Source organism: Lycium barbarum, chromosome 4 (genome assembly GCF_019175385.1).
Source record: "Lycium barbarum isolate Lr01 chromosome 4, ASM1917538v2, whole genome shotgun sequence".
NCBI classification, from domain to species: Eukaryota; Viridiplantae; Streptophyta; class Magnoliopsida; order Solanales; family Solanaceae; genus Lycium; species Lycium barbarum.
This window is the reverse complement of record NC_083340.1, coordinates 133931399-133953213: the sequence shown is the minus strand read 5'-3', so window position 1 is coordinate 133953213 and position 21815 is coordinate 133931399. Positions and strand designations below refer to the sequence as shown.

General features: G+C 36.5%; 1 long non-coding RNA gene across 1 annotated transcript; it reads left to right on the top strand.

The window, feature by feature from the left end:
* Positions 1-5885: 5885 nt before the first annotated feature.
* Positions 5886-21316, top strand: LOC132638624 (uncharacterized). The gene is made up of 2 exons (XR_009581832.1): positions 5886-6601; positions 21010-21316. It is a non-coding gene; the product is annotated as an uncharacterized LOC132638624 (long non-coding RNA).
* Positions 21317-21815: the final 499 nt, after the last annotated feature.

The following is a 21815-nucleotide window of genomic DNA, read 5'->3' as shown; positions in this document are numbered from 1 at the left end:
CACTATGTGGAGAAAAGATTAGTGATTATGATAAGCTAGAAAAGACGTTCTCCACTTTTCATGCCTCGAATGTGCTCCTGCAGCAGCAATATCGAGAGAAAGGTTTCACAAAGTATTGTGATTTGATTGCTCATCTTCTTGTGGCTGAACAAAATAATGATTTGCTGATGAAAAATCACGAGAATCGACCTACTGGCGCTGCACCACTCCCCGAAGTGAATGAGGTGTATGCCCACTACTCCAGGCGTGGAAAAGGTCGTGGCCCTGGTCGTGGTCATGATAATAGTCGTGGTCGTGATAATAGTCGTGGTCGTTATAATGGTCAAAGAAGAAATTATTTTCCTGGTGTTAATCACTCTTCAAAGAAAAATCACCACCAAAAGGGGAAAAGGAAGGATGATAGGCATGAAGTGCCAGAAGCACGTGGCTCAGAAAACAAATGCTATCGATGTGGTGGAAGTGGACACTGGTCACGTACCTGTCGTACGGCAAAGCACTTGGTTGAGCTTTATCAGGCATCAATTAAAAGAAAAGAGAAAAATCTTGAAGTTAATTTTATCTCTGAAAATCAAATTGACATCACACACTTGGATGTAGCAGATTTCTTTGAGCACCCTGAAGGAAAGATAAATCACTTGATTGGTCATAGTTCTGTGGTTAGAGATGATTGAGTTGTTTATTTTAATCTTTACTAGTCGTAGTAGTTGATGAATAAAAGACCATGTGATAGTAGCTGTTTACATGAGTGCTATTTTTAATTGGTCTAGATTTAGTCAGTTTGTTATAGTTAGTTATTAATAAAATTTTAATTTGATTTGTCGTGAGTAAATCATTAATGAAGGTGCAAATTCTATAACCAATTTGGTTAAACATTATAACTGCAATTGCATTGAGTTCTATTATATACATATAACTATTTAATTTCCATTTTTTTACTTGATATATATGGAAACGGAAGAATAGAGAAGTGGTTACAAAGTGATTGGGTTGGATTAAAAGTCAACCATGTTTTCACCGCATATTGTTACTTCTTTACACCACAATATTTGCCGCAATTGTGATATGATGTCAATAGGAATTTAGTTTACAGTGAAAGAGATCCAAGGCAAGTATAATTGATTAGCAAAGCAATATGCAGAAAGCTTTACAAATGATGTCAAGAGAGAGTGAGAAAAGAGGCTGAATGCGAACATATTATTTTTGATAGTAGAAGAATTTAATATTTGTTATTCTCGTCTTTGCATATTGCTTTACGATTGATTCTCACGTGATTAAGGAATATCATGTGTAATTTTTTTTAATTTTATGTACTTGCTTTACACCTCGTAAATGCTTATTTTTCCTAACTAAAGAAAGGAAATTATGGGTACATTACTATTTATAGCGATTGTTTACAGCAACTCTGTTAATCATAATTTTTAATTTCGAGTCCTTGTTTCGGTATAAGAAATTTTTGGTTATCCACAAAAATGTGTTATTAAATTAGTCTGTTGACCTAATAAGTTAAGTAAAGATCCTAAATGATATATTGGCTTGGATTATTATATTGAAACGTTGTATTGGTATGTAGTTTCATTTGTTTGTACAACTTTGGTTTGTATTTAGTTTACTGGAATTTCTAATACTTAGTATTTATTTTGCTTTGTTTGTGTCATTTCATTCGAAGATATGGATAACTCTCAAAGTAAATTTGGATTAAAATCCAATTATGAAGACATATGTTTGATTGATTCTGCTACCACACACACGATCTTCAAGGACAAGAAATATTTTTCTCATTTACTTATGGGTAAGGCAAATGTTGATACCATTTCCGGTAGTACTAATTTGATTGAAGGCTCCGGAAGAGCCGCTATAATTTTGCCTAAGGGAACAAAACTCATTATAAAGGATGTCATGTTCTCTCCTAAGTCCAGAAGGAACTTATTAAGTTTTAAAGATATCCGTCAAAATGGTTACCATATTAAAACAATGGATGAGATGAATCTTGAATATATTGGTATCACCAAGGATGTCTCTGGCCAGAAAGTTGTTATAGAAAATTTTCCTGCTTTGTCTTCTGGCTTATATTGGACAAAAATTGGAGTAATTGAGGCACATTCTGTCGTAAACCAGAAGTTTATGGACTCCAATACGTTTGTACTTTGGCATGATCGATTGGGACACCCTGGATCTATAATGATGAGACGCATTATAGAAAATTCAAATGGGCATCCATTAAAGAACCTGAAGATTCTTTTAAACAATGAATTTTCTTGCCCTTCTTATTATCAAGGCAAGTTAATTATTAGGCCATCACCTACAAAGGTTGAGTTTGAATCCCCTGAATTTTTGGAACGTATACATGAGGATATTTGTGGACCAATTCACCCCCGAGTGGGTCATTTAGATATTTTATGGTCCTAATAGATGCTTCATGTGTGCCTACTGCCATCTCGCAACTTGGCGTTTGCGAAATTATTGGCACAATAATTCGATTATGGGCACAATTTCATGATAATCCGATAAAGTCTATTCGCCTTGATAATGCTGCAGAGTTTTCATCCCAAACATTTAATGATTATTGTTTATCAATTGGGATAAGAGTTGAACATCTTGTAGCTCATGTTCACACTCAAAATGGCCTTGCAGAGTCATTAATTAAACATTTGCAGTTGATTGCAAGACCATTACTCATGAAAACGAGGTTGCCCACGACTTTCTGGGGTCACACTATTTTGCATACAGCAACACTCGTTCGTCTCAGACCGACAAACTATCATAAATTTTCTCCGTTGCAATTGGTTTTGGGTCAAGAACCTAATATATCACATCTAAGAATTTTTGGATGTGCCGTATATGTGCCTGTGGCACCACCACATCGCACCAAGATGGGTCCCCAAAGAAGATTAGGAATATATGTTGGGTTTGAATCGCCCTCCATTATTCGCTACCTTGAACCATTAACCAAAGATTTGTTCACTGCTCGATTAGCAGATTGTCAATTTGATGAGACAATTTTCCCAAAATTAGGGGGAGAGAATAATGAAATAAAAAGGGAAATTTTGTGGAATAATTCATCATTGTCTCATCTTGATCCACGTGCTTCTATTTGTGAGCAAGAAGTTCAAAAGATTATTCACTTACAGAAAATAGCCAATCAAATGCCAGACGCATTTACAGATTTGAAAAGGATTACCAAATCACATATCCCTGCAGAGAATGTCCCGATTCGGATTGATGTCCCTGTAGGACCATCTACTAGTGTCATAGCTAACGAGTCCAAAGCACGCCAGAAGCGTGGTAGACCATTGGGTTCTAAGGATCGAAATCCTAGAAATAAAAAACAAATGGTCAAGATGACACTATGAAAGAACCTCACAAAGAAATTCGAGATTTGAGCAATAGTGATATTCTTGAAGAAATCAATGAGCCTGAGACTCAAGAAAATGAGGAAATATCAATTAATCCAATTAATGTTGGGACTAATTTGAATAGATTGGAAATAAATGTGGATTATGTCTTTGCCTATAATGTTGCAACAAGAATTATGCAAGATAGTGAGGATCTTGAACCCCAATCTGTTAAAGAATGCCAAGAAAGACGTGATTGGCCAAAGTGGCAAGAGGCAATTCAATCAGAGTTAAACTCACTTACCAAGCAGGAAGTTTTTGGACTTGTAGTCCAAACACCTAATGACATTAAACCTGTTGGTTACAAATGGATTTTTGTGCGAAAAAGAAATGAGAAAAATGAGATACAAAGATATAAGGCACGCCTTGTTGCACAAGGATTTTCACAAAGTCCTGGTGTTGATTATGAAGAGACATACTCCCCTGTTATGGATGCAATAACATTACGTTATCTCATTAGTTTCGTTGTCCATGAGAGACTTGAGATGCATTTGATGGATGTGGTTACAGCCTATCTATATGGATCACTTGAAAATGAAATATACATGAAAATCCCTGAAGGATTTAAGATGCCTGAAGCATGTAATTCAAAGTCTCGGGAAATGTATTCAATCAGATTACAAAGATCATTGTATGGTTTGAAGCAATCCGGGTGCATGTGGTATAACCGCCTTAGTGAATATTTGTTAAAGGAAGGCTATACAAATGATGGAATTTGCCCATGTGTTTTTATAAAGAAAGTAATATCGGAGTTTGTTGTACTTGCTGTATATGTTGATGACATAAACCTTATTGGAACTCCTGCAGAGCTCAAAAAGGCAATTGATTATTTAAAGAAGGAATTTGAGATGAAAGATCTTGGAAAGACAAAATTATGCCTTGGTTTGCAAATTGAACATTTGACAAATGACATTTTTGTCCATCAATCTGCCTATACAGAGAAAGTGTTGAAACGATTTTATATGGATGAAGCACATCCATTAAGTACTCCGATGGTTGTTCGATCACTTGATGCGAATAAAGATCAGTTCCGACCTCAAGAAAAGAATGAGGAAATTCTTGGTCCAGAAGTACCATATCTTAGTGCAATTGGTGCACTAATGTATCTTGCCAATACCACAAGGCCTGACATAGCATTTTCAGTTAATGTGTTAGCGAGACATAGTTGTGCTCCTACAAGGAGACACTGGAATGGAATTAAACACATATTGAGGTATCTAAAGGGGACTATCGATTTGGGCTTATTTTATTCTAGCAATTGCAGTCCCGATCTTGTTGGTTATGCCGATGCAGGGTATTTATCTGACCCACATAAAGCTAGATCTCAAACAGGCTATGTATTTATTTGTGGGGGCGCTGCCATATCTTGGCGATCTACAAAGCAGTCTATTGTGGCTACCTCATCAAATCATGCTGAGATAATAACTATTCATGAAGCGAGCCGTGAAGTTGTGTGGCTAAGGTCAATGATACATCTCATTCGAGAAAAGTGTGGTTTGAAATGTGATAAAATACCCACAATCTTATATGAAGATAATGCATGCATTGCCCAATTGAAAGGAGGTTTCATAAAAGGAGATAGAATGAAGCATATTTCACCAAAGTTATTCTTCACACATGATCTCCAGAAGAATGGTGATATTGATGTGCAACAAATCCGTTCAAGTGACAATCCTGCAGATTTGTTCACCAAATCTTTACCAACTTCAACTCTTGAGAAGATGATATTCAAGATTGGAATGCGAAGACTCCGACATCTGAATTTTGGTCTTCGTCAGGGGGAGTGAAATACGTGCTGTACTCTTTTTCCCTTAACCAAGGTTTTGTCCCATTGGGTTTTTCTTGGTAAGGTTTTTAATGAGGCAGCTCTCAAAGTGTATTACTAGATATGTGTACTTTTTCTTTCACTAGGACTTTTTCCCACAGGTTTTTTTTTTCCTAATAAGATTTTAACGAGGCACGTCATCTAATTAATGAACATCCAAGGGGGAGTGTTATGAAATGATAGTGGATGTCCATGTAGTGGAGATAGTGGAGGGAGATAGTGGATGACCAAAGTTATGATGACAAAGTCATGATGATGTTGCCATGTGAGCCCATATGACCATCATTGTAGTAATATATCATTCTCAAGTAATGAGGCTATATATATCCATTCATTCTGATGTTGACATGTGAGCCCATATGACCATCATTGTAGTAATATATCATTCTCAAGTAATGAGGCTATATATATCCATTCATTCTGTTGATGGATGACAGAACAAAAATTAGTAAAACAAAGTATTCTTCGTTTCTCTCTCTGTGTGTGAGTCATACTACTTACTTATTTTTAGTGCTTAGTTTTATTTTATAACAAATATGAAGTAATAATTTGTTAAAGCCTTTTAACAGGGTCCGTAATAATTAAAGAGGAAAAGCTTAAAGGTATAAAAAAAGAAAGAATAGTAAATGCAAGTATAAAGAAAAAGAACAGTAAATGATGCATGTTGGTTGTGACAAGCTCATTCCTTGCACACTGCACAAGAAGAAGATAACCCAACTTAAAGTAGAGCTTGCTCCTCATATAGCCACACAACACCTGTACGTGACAACGCAAAATTTTGAACCGAAACAAAAGAAAGATATCGCAGAACTTTTGAACCACGGAAAAAAAAAAGAAGAAGAAAAAGACAGCGTACAAATTTTGAAACCCCGCCCCCGCACGCAAAAAAAAAAAAAAAAAACAAAGACAACGAAGAATCTTTTAATAAAAATAACAAGGGATTTTTACACTCTATGTTAATCAAGGCAAAATAATTATCCGATTTAGCCCACACTTTTTTACCCGTTTTGGCCGTTGGAGGTCCATCTCCTTTATCTTCCCTGCTAGACTCCATCCGTTGGCTTTCGTTCTCACCACCAATAAAGCATCCTTTGAGAAGCTCATTTTTTAGCTTTCAAGTATATCATTTTTCACCCAAAACACCAGTCAATAATCGCACCCACCACCATTAAAGCACCATGTGAGAAACTCGTTTTTCAGCATCATCATTGAGCTATCTAGTGCAATAGTATTTTAAAGATTTTGTGACAAATGATATTATTACTTGGAGAAGTGGCAAGTTAAATTTTGTGTTGCAAATTGCATGGAAAGATTTTGACACCTAAGTGACCAAGTGTCATGTAGTGGCTTCATGAATCAATGTGGCAAAGGAAGAATTATCCGGGTAACTCTACACTTGTCAATCTCATTTACACTTGTCAAGTTTGAAATTAATTCTCATGCCTATAAATTCACATTCTCTTCATCCGTAGAAAACACACAACAAAAGTTTCTACTCCCTCTCTCATTTAACACGATTCCCCTCACTACAAGAAATTAGACTTTTAACAAACAAGTCTTAACGAAGGGATATGAATCCGGTCATTAAAAGTGCATTTATAGCGACATAATTTTTTTCCAGACGTTAAAAGACAACTTTCAGTTTAATATTCACGACGGAATAATATCCAGTCATTTTGAACATTAATATCCGGTCATCATTAATTAAAAAAAGGGCGCAACATTTTCCCTCTTTATTTTCACACCCATATCTCTCCCACCACCCTCGTTACCCCACCCCTCCTCAAATAGAGATAAACTCAAGCAACGTCTCTTCAGTTCCAGTTAGAGAATATCAGCAAGTGATAAGTTGGTATTTTACCAACTTATTTCTTCTTTAATCTTAGATTGTTATTATGTTTTGATTGAAAAAATAGTGCATCTAATGTCGTTTACTTCCATTTTATAGATTCATATGATTGAGAAGAGCTTTGGAAGAAACTAAGTGAAAAACAAGTCAAAAAGAGGCCAAATTGAAGAAATAACAAAAACTGGATAGTTTTACAAAAAGTGGACAGTTATGCAAAAACGAGACAAATGTGCAAAAAATGAAAATCAGGGGTTGTTTTGGTCTAATTTTGAGTGGGAAAATTTTGGGACTACAAAAGCAAGACTTAAAGGCATTATTTTTCATCTTTAGCCATTTTACAAGTCTTGGAGAGCTAGGGTTCTAACTCCCACACTTGGGGATTGAAGATTTGAGGATTGGATTGAGAACATATCACGACCCAACCAGAGGGCCATGACGGGCACCCGGAGCTAACACATTGAGCACCTCTAAACATACATCTCATAAACGTTTCTGGGTGGACCATAAAGATAGCTCCTGGATATCATGATCTGTAAAGACATATATCACAATATAACGACACATCTCTATATAATCTTCAACAGTTATGTCCATCATCACCAGCTGACAAGGCTACAAAAATGTTATACAATGATATGGACCAGTAGGGTTATGAAATGTCTAACTATACACACATGTCTACGAGCCTCTACATAGAATACAAGTGACCATATAGAACAATACCAATATACTGCAGCTCCAAAGTAAGTGAAGCGCTCCTGAGATTTCGCTGATGAAGCTCCTATGGGTCAGATCCGTCTACCTGCGAGCATGAGCGCAGCGTCCACAAGAAAGGACATTAGTACGAACAATGTACTGAGTATGTAATGCATAAATAACAACATAATGAAAGTATGAAGATAACGTAATATAAAAGAGATCAACCTGTGTCTTTGAATGCCTTTTTTAGGCGGATGTCATGCATGCTTAGTTTTTTTTTTTTTTTTAAAGACTTTTCCATATATACATATATAGTATCTTGTCCGGCCGTTAAGGCGCAGTAATTTATATATATATATATATATATATATATAGCATCTTGTCCTGCCGTTAAGGCGCAGTGAAATATATATAATATCTTGTCTAGCCATTAAGGTACGGTTTTGTCCGACCGTTAAGGCGCGGTAATATATGTATAGTATCTTGTCCGGCCATTAAGGCGCGGTGTGAAAGAAAATACTTACATATATATAAAGCATGCATGACAACCCAAATAAAAGCCACAACTCTATCGGAGTGACATAAGGTCGGTAACCTCCGATTTATGTTATGGAATAATCATCATCGCTATATCTCACCTTGAAAGAACAATTATCATAAGGAGAGATCAACAATAACGAATAAAATCAAGGAAATCATGAAATAAGCTCAATATTCTCATAATAGCATTAAAATCATAAGCTTTGGAATTTCTAGAATAAAAATCACCATCATCATGTTCATCATAGAAAACATCTCATCTTTAGTATCATAAAAAGCTTTTAAGAATCATGAACTTCTAATGTTTGGAAGTAAGAAGGTTATGGAAAAATATATGGAATTATAACATAGGAATCATGGCTTTTGAAAGAAAGGGACTAACCTTAACATACCTTTTTGGTCGCCTTAACTTTAACTCTTTAACGTTTATCCTCCCAAGCTTGTAAAACTACATTCAAGAGAATTCATATTATCGTTAGGCTTATCGTCATATGCTTGTCTTAAGCCCTCAAATTAATTCCTTTTAGAATCTGCCGAAATTCGGGCAGCATCTCCTATGTTTATATCCCTAGCCCGAAATCACAATACCAACAAAACAACAACAATAGAAATACTAATATCAACCACATCATCATCAATACCAAAATATTCCATTAAACATCCGACACGATGTTTTTCAACATACAACAACAATATACACTTCCTTTCTTCCCAATCAAGGAGCATAATCTCATTAACACACCAACAACATTAGATACCATCCATATAAATGTAAATCATTCCAACCACACGTCCACAACATGCTCAAAACAGTCCATAAACATAACAACTACAACACAACACCTTATGACCTTTCCTCCATAACTATTTTCACTTTTAAGACTTGCTAAACTTTCAAATCAACTCAACATAAGAGATAGGATGAAGAACATACCTTATACTTGAAGAAATGTAGCCACACCAACTTTCTTCAAAACCAACATCAAGTAGAAGCAAGAACAATCACCTTTCATGGACTAGTTTGGTGTAATCTTGTTAAATTCTTGATTTAATGGGCTATAAATGTTTGGGGGATGTGTTAGGAAGTTTCTAGGACTGATGAGTGTTTAGAATGATGAAAAAATGGGGTTGATTGGGGGGGGGGGTTTATACCCCTCATAAGTCAGTTCCACCGACTTTCCCAAGTGGGACCCGCGGAAGCCATTTGGCAGCTTGGATGGGTTATATATCTTAAAATGGCCATAACTCCTTACTCCGATGTCGTTTTGATGAGAGGTTTATTGCGTTGGAAACTAGACTCGACAAAATTCATTTTAGGCTTTTGAAACACCTTAAAACTCCTAATATAGCTGGAGATATACTCCTCCAAATTTGACCCAAATTCTGTCTAAAATTCTGCCAACTTTTTTTTAAATTTTCGACAAACTTATTTTCTTCGATTTGCTTGGTCTCAGAAACTTCTGAAACTCTCCATACATAATATTTATCATTAATCATATTTGACAATGGTCATGTCCTTTGGTTCCATGGTCGTCCTTCCCGATTACTACTTACGAGATTGTAATTCATCCTTTACTTCATTGTTACGTACTTCCCATGACTTTTATCTTCCAAAACTTCATGGGACGTGTCCGATACTCCATTAATATGGTGAAATACGTGGCATACTTATGCTATGAAAGTGTGAGGTGTAACATCCTTCCCCCCTTAGAAACATTCGTCCTCGAATGTTGTAGCTTGTGAGCTTACAACACGTTCATTAGTTTCTTGAAATGGTTGTCCTCTTTTAGTTCCTGATCTCCATGCCCTTATACTATGGGCTCATTAGTCTTCTTTCATATTCTCTCAATTCTTTATCGAACTCATTCATTAGTTCCATATCCTTATGTTCTTATGTATGTACCCAGTGGTCAACTGATATCTAGCTACCATCCTGGGACCTGTTTCCATTAAGATGGTCTTAACTCATGATTGCTACGGCTCCCCGTGGATATATGAGCACTCTTAATTATTGTACTCTTTCGCCTTGTTCCTTATCTCTCTACTAGTAGACAAATTCTCTTGTTCAGATAGGACACCCTTTCTTGCTTGCATCTTTGGTGCTATTTTAGATTATCCTTTTTTATACTAGTCGACCTTATATGCATACAATATCATCTCCTTTTACTTTATTGGTGGGACTCTTTGATTCCTCACGATATCATCATAGTTCCATCTATGATAGCGCCCAGATGATTTGCAATAGCATTTCCTAGCTGATGACGTATTATTCTCAGTGATTATTTTACTTCAAATTATCGATCCAGACATCCTTTCATAATCAATTCACAACAACAACCTCAACACAATCCCTCATATACGTGTATATAATACTCCCTCATCATCATTATTATCCCTCGTAGAAGAATTATACTCATAACATACTAATAATCCCAGATCAAGCTAATTTACAACTCAGAATATCATCAAATTCATATTTGAAAATTTCCTCCAACTTTCTCTCCTCAAATCTTTACATAATTACAATATAAACTCATAAACATGGGACTAAGATAAAATCGTACTTAATCATAACTTCCTTTCACTACGAGTATGCTTCCCTCCTTAAATCCTTGGCTCTCTTATACCAATGAATAATTGAGACTTAAACTAACCTCTATTCTTCTTTGGCTCCTTATCGTCGTCCCTGCACCATTTTGTTAGCCATTTCATCATGGCGATTATTTATATGGTTCTGTGTCATACATTCTCACAAAGTACACCCTTTCCTTTCGGCTTTCATGGAGTCTTCATCTTCTTTTATGATACTACAACTTTTGTACACATATATAGATATATATCTCAAATTTTCTCGGTTTTCTTCATGATCACATCTTTGCATCTTTCACGCAACCATTGTCTTATAATTTCAATTTGTTTTTCCTTGGGAAAGCCTACTGATTCACTAACCTTCTCCTTGTTGTTGGCGGCCACATAATTCCCTTTAACCATTTTATTGACACCTCCTCCTTCTTTTAGTCCTCATAGTTTCTTTTGTTTTCCTTTACTCGTAAAATGCTTGTTTCCATTAGTCATCCTTTACTCTTAGGTTAGGAAACCTTGGAGTGTTCCGTTACGAGTGAGAATCCCTTTTGACGCTGAAAATCTCTTCTTAAGGTACTTTCTTCCCTTAAATAGGTGTACCAATCATGGGTTCACATCCATTCTCCTAGTTAAATCTCAGGAGTTTAAAATTCCCTCATCGCTCTCATAAGATCTATTTATTTCTTCTCAAGGATGCACCTTTATTTATTAGTTACAACCTCCTTGGTTATAATTCTGAAGACGTATAGGTTGGTTCCAGGGTCCTCACGTTCATCCCTTATCACATACAACATTACTCTATCTCCCGTTGATTTATTTAAATTTGATCCTATCGTCTGTTTTCCTGCTTTCATCCTAACCTTTTCCTCAAATATATATTACGTGACCCTCAATGGGTATACGTTTTCCTTGTCCAAGTTTCTCTCCCCTTCATGATATCATAGCCTTCTTTTTCCTAATGCTCTTTGTTACATTGTTGGTCGCGTTACCGCTATCAGATTTTAATTCTCGAGAAAACCCAATCCTGATTCTCTCTGTAGCGCTTGCTACCTCAATTTTGACATATAACACAATCAATATTTTTAACATGTCGTAACATCAATCATAAGGGTATACATAATACGTGATGTAGCCACTCATGACTTATCGTTTTTATCAATTTTCAACACCTTTTTCTTGCGAGATATCCCATTACCATTTGATCTTATTCTGAATTTGTGGCTTTAATACATCTGCCCTCTCTTTTTGTCCAGCTAGCCAGAGAATTCTAATTGTAAAGCTCATATGCTCCTAATTTCCCTCGGGCTATTCTGGTGTCTCATATTCTTTTTCTGTATGTCTAAATTTGTAAGCCTTCCTAGCATACCTTCCTACGTCCTAATTGTAACTTCTGGCGATATAACTTTACTTAAAAATCTTTACTCATACTTGTACCCTGCCTCTTTGTCTAAAATAATCAACCTCACATCCTTTACTTTCTTGTAGCAACCGAATCGATCCTTGCGATATTTTATCTTTACTTTTACACCTACTTTCTTTTTTCCTTACACATAAGCCGACATCGCAGCTAATTCTCTATCATCAAATAACCTTCACAACACCCGTCTAAAAAAATTGAGGTGAATCCTTCTTATAAGGATTAGCTAGAAATACATCATACATTCCAAAGGTTGATACAATCTCTACTTCCTTCGTCAGCCACACAACATCACATTTAGAAGTTATATAAGCAATCTAGAAGACAATCATAATTACATTCCAACTTACCTATCTATTTCTCATTCTTGAGTTCAAGGTCATCATTATACCCGAAGTAACTTAGCCATAATTATTCTTAGAATAGTACAAACTATCAAATACTCAGAAACCCCCTTGAAATCGAATGACTGGTGACTTCTGAATCCCAATGTAAACTCACATCATATAGGAAAGTCCGATAAAACGAGTCTGTGCGCCTGCCATCAACCCGTCCTAGTCTTATGTATGTATAAACTTCTAGTGTAAAACTTTACCCGACTCGTTAACTTCCTTTCCCATATCAATATCTTTTCGTTATCTCTTACTCACCAATCTATAAATCATAATACTGCATTTGAATTCTTAATGACAACTTTCCCTATATCTTCAATAAATCTCAATTCTCTGAAATCTCGAATGCACTCATTCCAACTTCTTTAATTACTAATCATTTTTTCCCTCCAGGGTTCTTCCCTTAAATTAAAATCATTCTAAAACTTTTCTTTGAAAACGTCTCATAATGGGTCATTCAATCATGACTTACCAAACATCCGATTGTCACATTTTCCCTTCATCATTTCTCTATATCCTAGACATTCAAACAATTCAATTTGAAAAAAATCTCGGCAGAGTTTCCTCTAGACTGCTTATTGCCTCATTCCTGCACACAGCCTAAAAAATACATCCAATGCCTCACAGGGCTATGACAATACCCGTAACATTTACCTCAGGTTCTCGTATCAAAGTCTATCAATATCAATAAGACAGGAAACATACCTTCTGGAGTAACAACTTCAGTTCTCATCAATTACCTCATAACGGCATAATCAACTGCTTATCAACAATCAAAACATTTAGGGTTAGAATCAGAGACGTCACATCTTATAATTTAGCTTTACGACATGATCCAAGATGAGAAAGAAAGGTCAATCATTCTTAAATGCCCTGCAACCTCTTGTTTATAAGTGTGGCGCGATTCACACCCATAAACAAGACTCTACTGGACCCGACTCATAGACATACCCTAGGAGGAACTGCTTTGGTACCACTTTTGTCACGACCTAATCAGAGGGCCACGACGGGCACCCGGAGCTAACATATCGAGCACCTCTAAACATATATCTCATAATGGGTGGACCATAAACATAGCGCCTGGATATCATGATCTGTAAGGACATAAATCACAATATAACGACACATCTCTATATAATCTTCAACAGTTATGTCCATCATCACCAGCCGAAAAGGCTACTAAAATGTTATACAATGATATGGACCGGTAGGACAATGAAATGTCTAACTATACACACAAGTCTACGAGCCTCTACATAGAATACAAGTGACCATAAGGACCAATACCAATAGACTGCAGCTCCGAAGTAAGTGGAGCGCTCTTGAGATTTTGCTAATGAAGCTCCTATGGGTCAGATCCGTCTACCTGTCCAGCTGCGGGTATGAGCGCAGCGTCCACAAGAAAGGAAGTCAGTACAAACAATGTACTGAGTATGTAAGACATGAATAACAAAATAATGAAAGTACGAAGATAACGTAATATAAAAGAGATCAACCTGTGCCTCTGAATGCGTTTTTAAGACGGATGTCGTGCATGCTTAGTTTTTTTTTTTTTTTGAAAAAAAGACTTTTCCATGTATATATATATATAGTATCTTGTGCGGTCGTTAAGGCTTGGTAATATATATATATATATATATAGCATATTGTTCGGCCGTTAAGGCGCGATAAAATATATATAGTGTCTTGTCCGACAATTAAGGCGCGGTCTTGTCCGGCCGTTAAGGCGCGACAATATATGTATAGTATCTTACCCGGCCATTAAGGCGCGGTGTGAAAGAAAATACTTACATATATATAAAGCATGCATGAGAGCCCAAATAAATGCCACAACTCTATCGGAGTGACGTAAGGTCGGTAACCTCTGATTTATATTATGAAATAATCATCATCGCTATATCTCACCTTGAAAGAACAATTATCATAAGGAGAGATCAACAATAACGAATAAAATCAAGGAAATCATGAAATAAGCTCAATATTCTCATAATAGCATTAAAATCATAAGCTTTGGAATTTCTAGAATAAAAATCACCATCATCATGTTCATCATAGAAAACATCTCATCTTTAGTATCATAAAAAGCTTTTAAGAATCATGAACTTCTAATGTTTGGAAGTAAGAAGGTTATGGAAAAATATATGGAATTATAACATAGGAATCATGCCTTTTGAAAGAAAGGGACTAACCTTAACATACCTTTTTGGTCGCCTTAACTTTAACTCTTTAACGTTTATCCTCCCAAGCTTGTAAAACTACATTCAAGAGAATTCATATTATCGTTAGGCTTATCGTCATATGCTTGTCTTAAGCCCTCAAATTAATTCTTTTTAAAATCTGCCGAAATTCGGGCAGCATCTCCTATGTTTATATCCCTACACTGAAATCACAATACCAAAAAAACAGCAACAATAGCAATACTAATATCAACCACATCATCATCAATACCAAAATATTCTATAAAACATCCCACACGATGTTTTTCAACATACAACAACAATATACACTTCCTTTCTTGCCAATCAAGGAGCATAACCTCATCAACACACCAAAAACATTAGATACCATCCATATACATGTAAATCAGCCCAACCACACAGCCACAACATGCTCAAAATAGTAGATAAACACAATAACTACAACACAACACTTTATGACCTTTCCTCCATAACTATTTTCACTTTTAAGACTTGCTAAACCTTCAAATCTACTTAACATAAGAGATAGGATGAATAACATATCTTATACTAGAAGAAATGTAGTCACACCAACTTTCTTCAAGACCAAACTCACCGCAACATCAAGTAGAAGCAAGAACAATCACCTTTTATGGACTAGTTTGGTGTAATCTTGTTAAATTCTTGATTTAATGGGCTATAAATGTTTGGGGGATGTTTTAGGATGTTTATAGGACTCATGAGTGTTTAGAATGATGAAAAAATGAGGTTGATAGGGGGGGGGGGGGGGGGGATTTATACCCCTCATAAGTCGGTTCCACTGATTTTTCCAAGTGGGACCCGCGGAAGCCATTTGGCAGCTTAGATGGGTTATTTTAAAATGGCCATAACTCCTTACTCCGATGTTTTTTTGACAAGAGGTTTGTTGTGTTGGAAAATTGACTCGACGAACTTCATTTTAGGCCTTTGAAACACCTTAAAACTCCTAATATACCTAGAGATATACCCCTCTAAAGTTGACCCAAAATTCTGTCCAAAATCTGCCAACTTTTTTTCAAATTTTTGATAAACTTATTTTCTTCGATTTGCTTAGTCCCATAATCTTCCAAAACTCTCCATACATGATATTTATCATTAATGATATTTGATAATGGTCATGTCCTTTGGTTCCATGGTCGTCCTTCCCGGTTACCACTTATGAGATCGTAATTCATCCTTTACTTCATTGTTACGTACTTCTCATGGCTTGTACCTTCCAAAAATTCATGGGACGTCTCCGATACTCCATTAATATGGTGAATACATGGCATGCTCATGCTATGAAAGTGCGAGGTGTAACAAAACATTCTTAAATTTTTTCCATTTTTTTGATTCCTTGCGTTGTGATGTCTATCTAAGTGTGTAGCATTTATTTTCTTCACTTGAATCTTGTTTATGGCAATATTCTATGATTAATTAAAGTGTTGGATGAAACTCTTGTTTTGCTTATGCATTGAATGATTTTTGTTGCTAATGAAGTGAGTTAATGTGCTTTTAATTAATCTTGTTCTTGAATATTTCTTAAGGGATTAGGTAACCCTAAGACCCGCCCTTTTACTTCGATTTGAGCTCGAGATTGGAATATTGAGGTTGGGAAAGATTAATTAACAAGAATTTGGGGCTTTAAAACCCATTTAATAACTTGAGTTAGAGATAGAAAAGTTGCTTAAGATTATATTGATTGTTCATATTTTTCACACTCTAAGGCTTGAGAAATCTTAGAGTGAAATTTATTGATTTGGTCGAGAGACTTTTGATGAGATTTTAGAGATCATTATCTAATTAGCATAAACTTACTCTTACTTGTAAAATCGTGAAATATATTGGATCGTTACTTGAGCGTAACTCCCTTTGTATCCATACTTATGACCGTTGATCATTTTACCCGCTTTCTATTTAGTTTTATCTTTGTTAGTGTTAAAACAAAAATCAAAATTCTTGAAAAAGTGTTTGCCTTAGCCTAGTTGGTAATACTTCCTTACTTGTTTAAATCGCCTTTATATTGTTCCTGTGGATTTGACCCCGACTCATAGTTGGGTAAATTATATTGCGATGACCGTGTACACTTTCTCTTTGAGGAGTGGATTTTGGCATTATCAGCAAGTAGAGATACACTAAGCGTGTATCTCTCTAGGTTTGTTCACGAAAAATCGGCAGTACGTCTCTGTTCCAGCTTTTTAAAATGAAGTCAGCCTCTCTATGTTTTGACACTGAACACATTCCAATCTTTTTAACAAAAGAAAATCAATCTTTCCTACTTGTTGCTCATCGTGGCTTGCGTTTTACGAGTCTAGTTGTTGTGTCTATAGTATCCGGATAGATTCTTGGAGTTTCCTTCTCATCAAGGTAAGTTTCTATTGTTTAACTATCATAAGTTTCTGTTCTTTAGCTATGAATTGCTTTGTCGAAAGCCTAATTTTTCCCAATTCTGAGTTTACACTGAATGATTCCATCTATGGTTTTTTTCTTTTCTTTTTTTGGTGTTCTAGAAATTTATAGTTTTTTTTTAAATGTTAATATCCTTGTTACCATTAATTGTGTTTTCTGGTGTCATTAACTATGTTTTCTAGGAGAGATTAGTATTTTTAAGAGACTTATCGTGGAATAGATACTAAAATATGTATCTTAGTTATAGAAAAGGTACTTGCTATGAGTTCTTGAGTGGCAGAAGACATTTCCTTAAGTTTTACCTGGTATGGCTGTACCAAAGTTAGGATTTCTATGATATATAAAGTAGTTTAGATAGGCTTGGTTCCATTAGTGTGCCTTTTCAATTAGAAAGTCATGTAGCTTGAAGTTGTTGCTGTAAAAGAGAGATTGTTATTACAAAATGCTTCCCGTATAATTTTTGTTAGTAATAAGTGTAACGACCCTCCGGTCGTTATGGAAAATGTAGGAACACCCCACCAAATCGAACTTTCCCAAGGGTAGAATGAGCTAATAGAAACTCAGTCGTATAAGTTTAAGAATTGAAAACTTTACTTATTTATGATTGTTGCTTGTTTGTGTTGAGTCCATCGGGGGGTGATGTAGGGAATTGGAACTCTGTTGGAAATTCCGAGGCCAGGGATGGGTTCATATGGTGTTTTTATGTGTATGTGCATGTTTAGTTTGTGTTTGTGAGACTTCGGATGAAATGTTGGGTGATGAAGTGAAAAACTGGGAAAAATTGCAAGCTTACTGGCGAAGAGGTACCGCTGCGGCGGGGAAGGTACCGCTGTGGCGGGGGAGGTACCGCTATAGCAGTGAGCCTCCCGCCGCAAGCGGTCGGTTAGTGTCCCAGGGTCCGCTGCGGCGGGCAAGGACCGCTATAGCGGGACCAGGTCCGCCATGGCAGAGGTGAGTTTTCTTTTGGTCCGCTATAGCGGGCACTTGGCCGCTATAGTGAGACCGCTGCAACGGTGAGTTGACCACCGCAGTGGTCGATGGGGTTAGAATTTCGGGTTTTAAACACTTAATTATGAATTCTTTATTCATAAAGCTCCAACCATTTCTCCACAAGCACCTAGGGCGAATATCCAAGCTAGGGCAAGAATATTCTTGAGGTAAGTCTCATCCGTCCCTTTCAATCATTACGTATCATCTTCATGGTTATCATACCTTTTATGGGCAGTCAATGGTGAATTAGTAATAGTAACCCTAGAACCTCCTTCTATAATGGATGGGTTATGATTGTTCTCATTTATTTATCATCTAATGGCTTGGGTTAACTCCTCTTAATCATGAATTGAACCATTAGAGCCATGAACTAAGTGAATTGAGACTTAGGGTTTCATAAAAAATGGTAGCTTAACCATGGAAACTGCTTGTAATTGATATGTTCATTAAATATTGTTAGGGATTGATGATTAGTGGTTACTAAGGCCCTTATTAGGTTGTTTTACACCTAGAAATCATTAACCTATTGGAATGGGGCTAAAGGGAAGGGTGTCTTGTATTGATTTTATGACTAGAGTATTTGTGACTCATTTAGCATTCTAATTTCTAGACTTTAAGCGTTCCGAGGCTTTACGGAAGGGAAAAGCTGTAGTAGAGTGATTCGCGTGGTTCCAGCTCTACGGTTGAGGTAGGTTATTGTTACACCTCGAAAAAAATTCTGTTGATGCACAGTGAATAGATTAACGAAGAGCACGAAGTATACAGTATTGCAATAAGTAAGGAATGACATTTGATGACCTTAATTAAGATTTCGAAGACATTCGAGGTAAGAGGAGAAAGTTTGCCAAGAGAAGGCAAGGCATACGATATGTATCAAAAATGATTTACGAGTAACAAGTTAATGATAATTTAATGGTGCTCTGGAGAAGAGTTATAATGTCCCTCAGATTGTTAATGAGGTGATAAATAAGTGTCAAGAAGATTCCATAAGGATTGGAGATCAAACGAGTCGACGAGAATGAGTTCGGAAGAACTAGGCATTATACGGCCCAATATACTGGCTGTATAAATTATACTGGTCGTATGTTTTGCCATACAATCATCCCAGATGGCCAGCCTCACTGGACCAAATCTACGGCCAGACATACGGTCAGTGAAATTTATACGGACCGTATGTTGGTCCGTAGATTTGGAGCGGGACAGATTTGAGTATTATTAATAAGGGGTCCAAGTTATTTCATTTCATTTCCCCTTCACACCCATTCTCTCTATAACTCTCTAGAACATTTCTCTACACTTCTCCCACAAAACTTCAAGGGATATTAGTGATCAACTTCATCAAACCAAGAGAATCAAGTGTAAGAAACCCATTAAAGTTCATCCAAGACAAGGAATCCAAGTGAAGGTGAGACTAGGGTTTTGTTCAAGTGAAGTGTTTCCACCCAAGGTTCATTCCTACACCATCTAAGGTAAGTTTTATGGTATTTCCATGTTGTTTAAGGTATTGAGAAGTTGAAACACTTGGATTGTAGAAGGATATAGAAAATGGGTCATGAATGTGGGAATAGTGTCATTTTTGAGTAATAGCTTGGATTGAGTCATGATTCTTAATATGTTGTGATTATGGTTATGTTATAAATGATGTTAAGAACATGGGATAGACATTGTATATGAATGAATGTAATAGATTGCTATGACCATGGATATGGATGATTGGAAGTGAATGGAGGAATATGAATAATGTAAGTGAATAAAGACTATTGTTATGATGTTGTGAATGTTATTATTGATGTTTGGGAGTTGATATATGATATGGAGGAAGTCGTATATATAAAGGAGATGTTGTCCAATTTTCTCTAGCTTTAGTCATGTATGCTAAGCTATTGATTTTCTAATGATAGTATAACTCTAATGAAGGTAGAAACGTGAGCATTGAAGGAGAACGTCAAGTGATAGAATAGTTGAATGAAGAGGTGTGTAAGGCTAACCCTTCTTTTATAAGGCATGGTTCTTTGGCCAAATATCTATTCTTATATGAGCCTATGATGTCCTCCCAATGATTCCATCTTTGAAAGCTACTAAGCTCATGATTCTCGATATGTTACGATTGTACTAAATTCCTTATATGATGAGTAATCCTCTAGGGATAGATGTAATGAACGACGTAAGTAATGATGCCAAAGATGCTTATGAACTCCTATGTATATGTGTCTATGTATCATTATTATGCAATACCGAGCTTATATGGTCGGGTATGTTATGTATCGCACGCGCACCACTGTAGTTGGGTATGGATAACCCTGAGCCTTGGTAGGGCCAGGTATATATACTCACCGAGCCTTGCCATGGTCGGGTATGTGAAACACCGAACGCTCATGGTCGGGTATGATATGTACATGTTATGGATATGTATACGATATGAATATGAATATAAATACGAATATGCTATGAATACGAAAATGGATACGAAATGTAAATGAGTACGAATATGAATACGGATACGGATATGGATGTATGTACAAAATCACGTATTAGAAATGGAAAGTCCCTATGAAAAGCAAGTAAGTGTTTATGACGATGGTTCTACTACCTCCCATCTTATGCTATATCTTATGTTGTTTATTATGCTTTTAGCATGATATTAATCATGCTTTACATACTCAGTACATTCTTTGTACTAATGTCCTTTTGTTTGTGGACGTTGTGTCATGCCCGCAGGTGGCCAGGGAGACAGGCTTGATCCATAGCTTTATTACTCAGGGACTACATAGCGGAGCTCCATTTCATTTGGAGCTACAGCTTTTGGTATTTATTATTTTGTGTACATATTTACGGGCATGGCGGGGTCCTGTCCCGCCTATATGATATGACATACTCTCCTTAGAGGCTCGTAGACATGTAATATGGTTGGGTGTATTTGGCCTTGTCGGCCTATATTTTGGATATCATTTTGTTAGCTTCGTCGGGTTATGTACATTGATATGGGCATAGTTGCTAATGATGATATAAATGTATTGTTGCCTAATAGGATTAGTATGATTAATGGAGTATGATTTAGCTATGTGGCTCACCTAGATGTAAATGGGAATATATGATAAGAGGTACCCGGGTGGGTTAGCACCGGGTGCCCGTCGTGCCCCTCCAGTTGGGTCGTGACAAAAGTGGTATCAGAGCAGTTCTGTCGTAGGGAGTGTCTACGAGTCATTTCCAATAGAGTCTTGGTTATGGGTGTGTTGCACGCCACACTTATAAACAAGAGGCTGCGGGCATTTTAGGAATGAATGACCTTCTTTCTTCATAAGATCGTGCGATAGAGCTATGACATAAGAACTTCTTTTTCCTTAACCGTGTGTTATGTATTTCAGAGATGCCTGTAAAGAGAACGGCTACGGTAGCCCAAAAGGCCAAGACAGCGACAGAAAAGCGGGCTGAAAGAGCACCGCCAACGGTTGTAGAGGAAAGTGAGTCCAAGAATGTGGCTTAATCTTAGTACTCCCATTCAGTGCCTATTTCTGAGGAGCGTG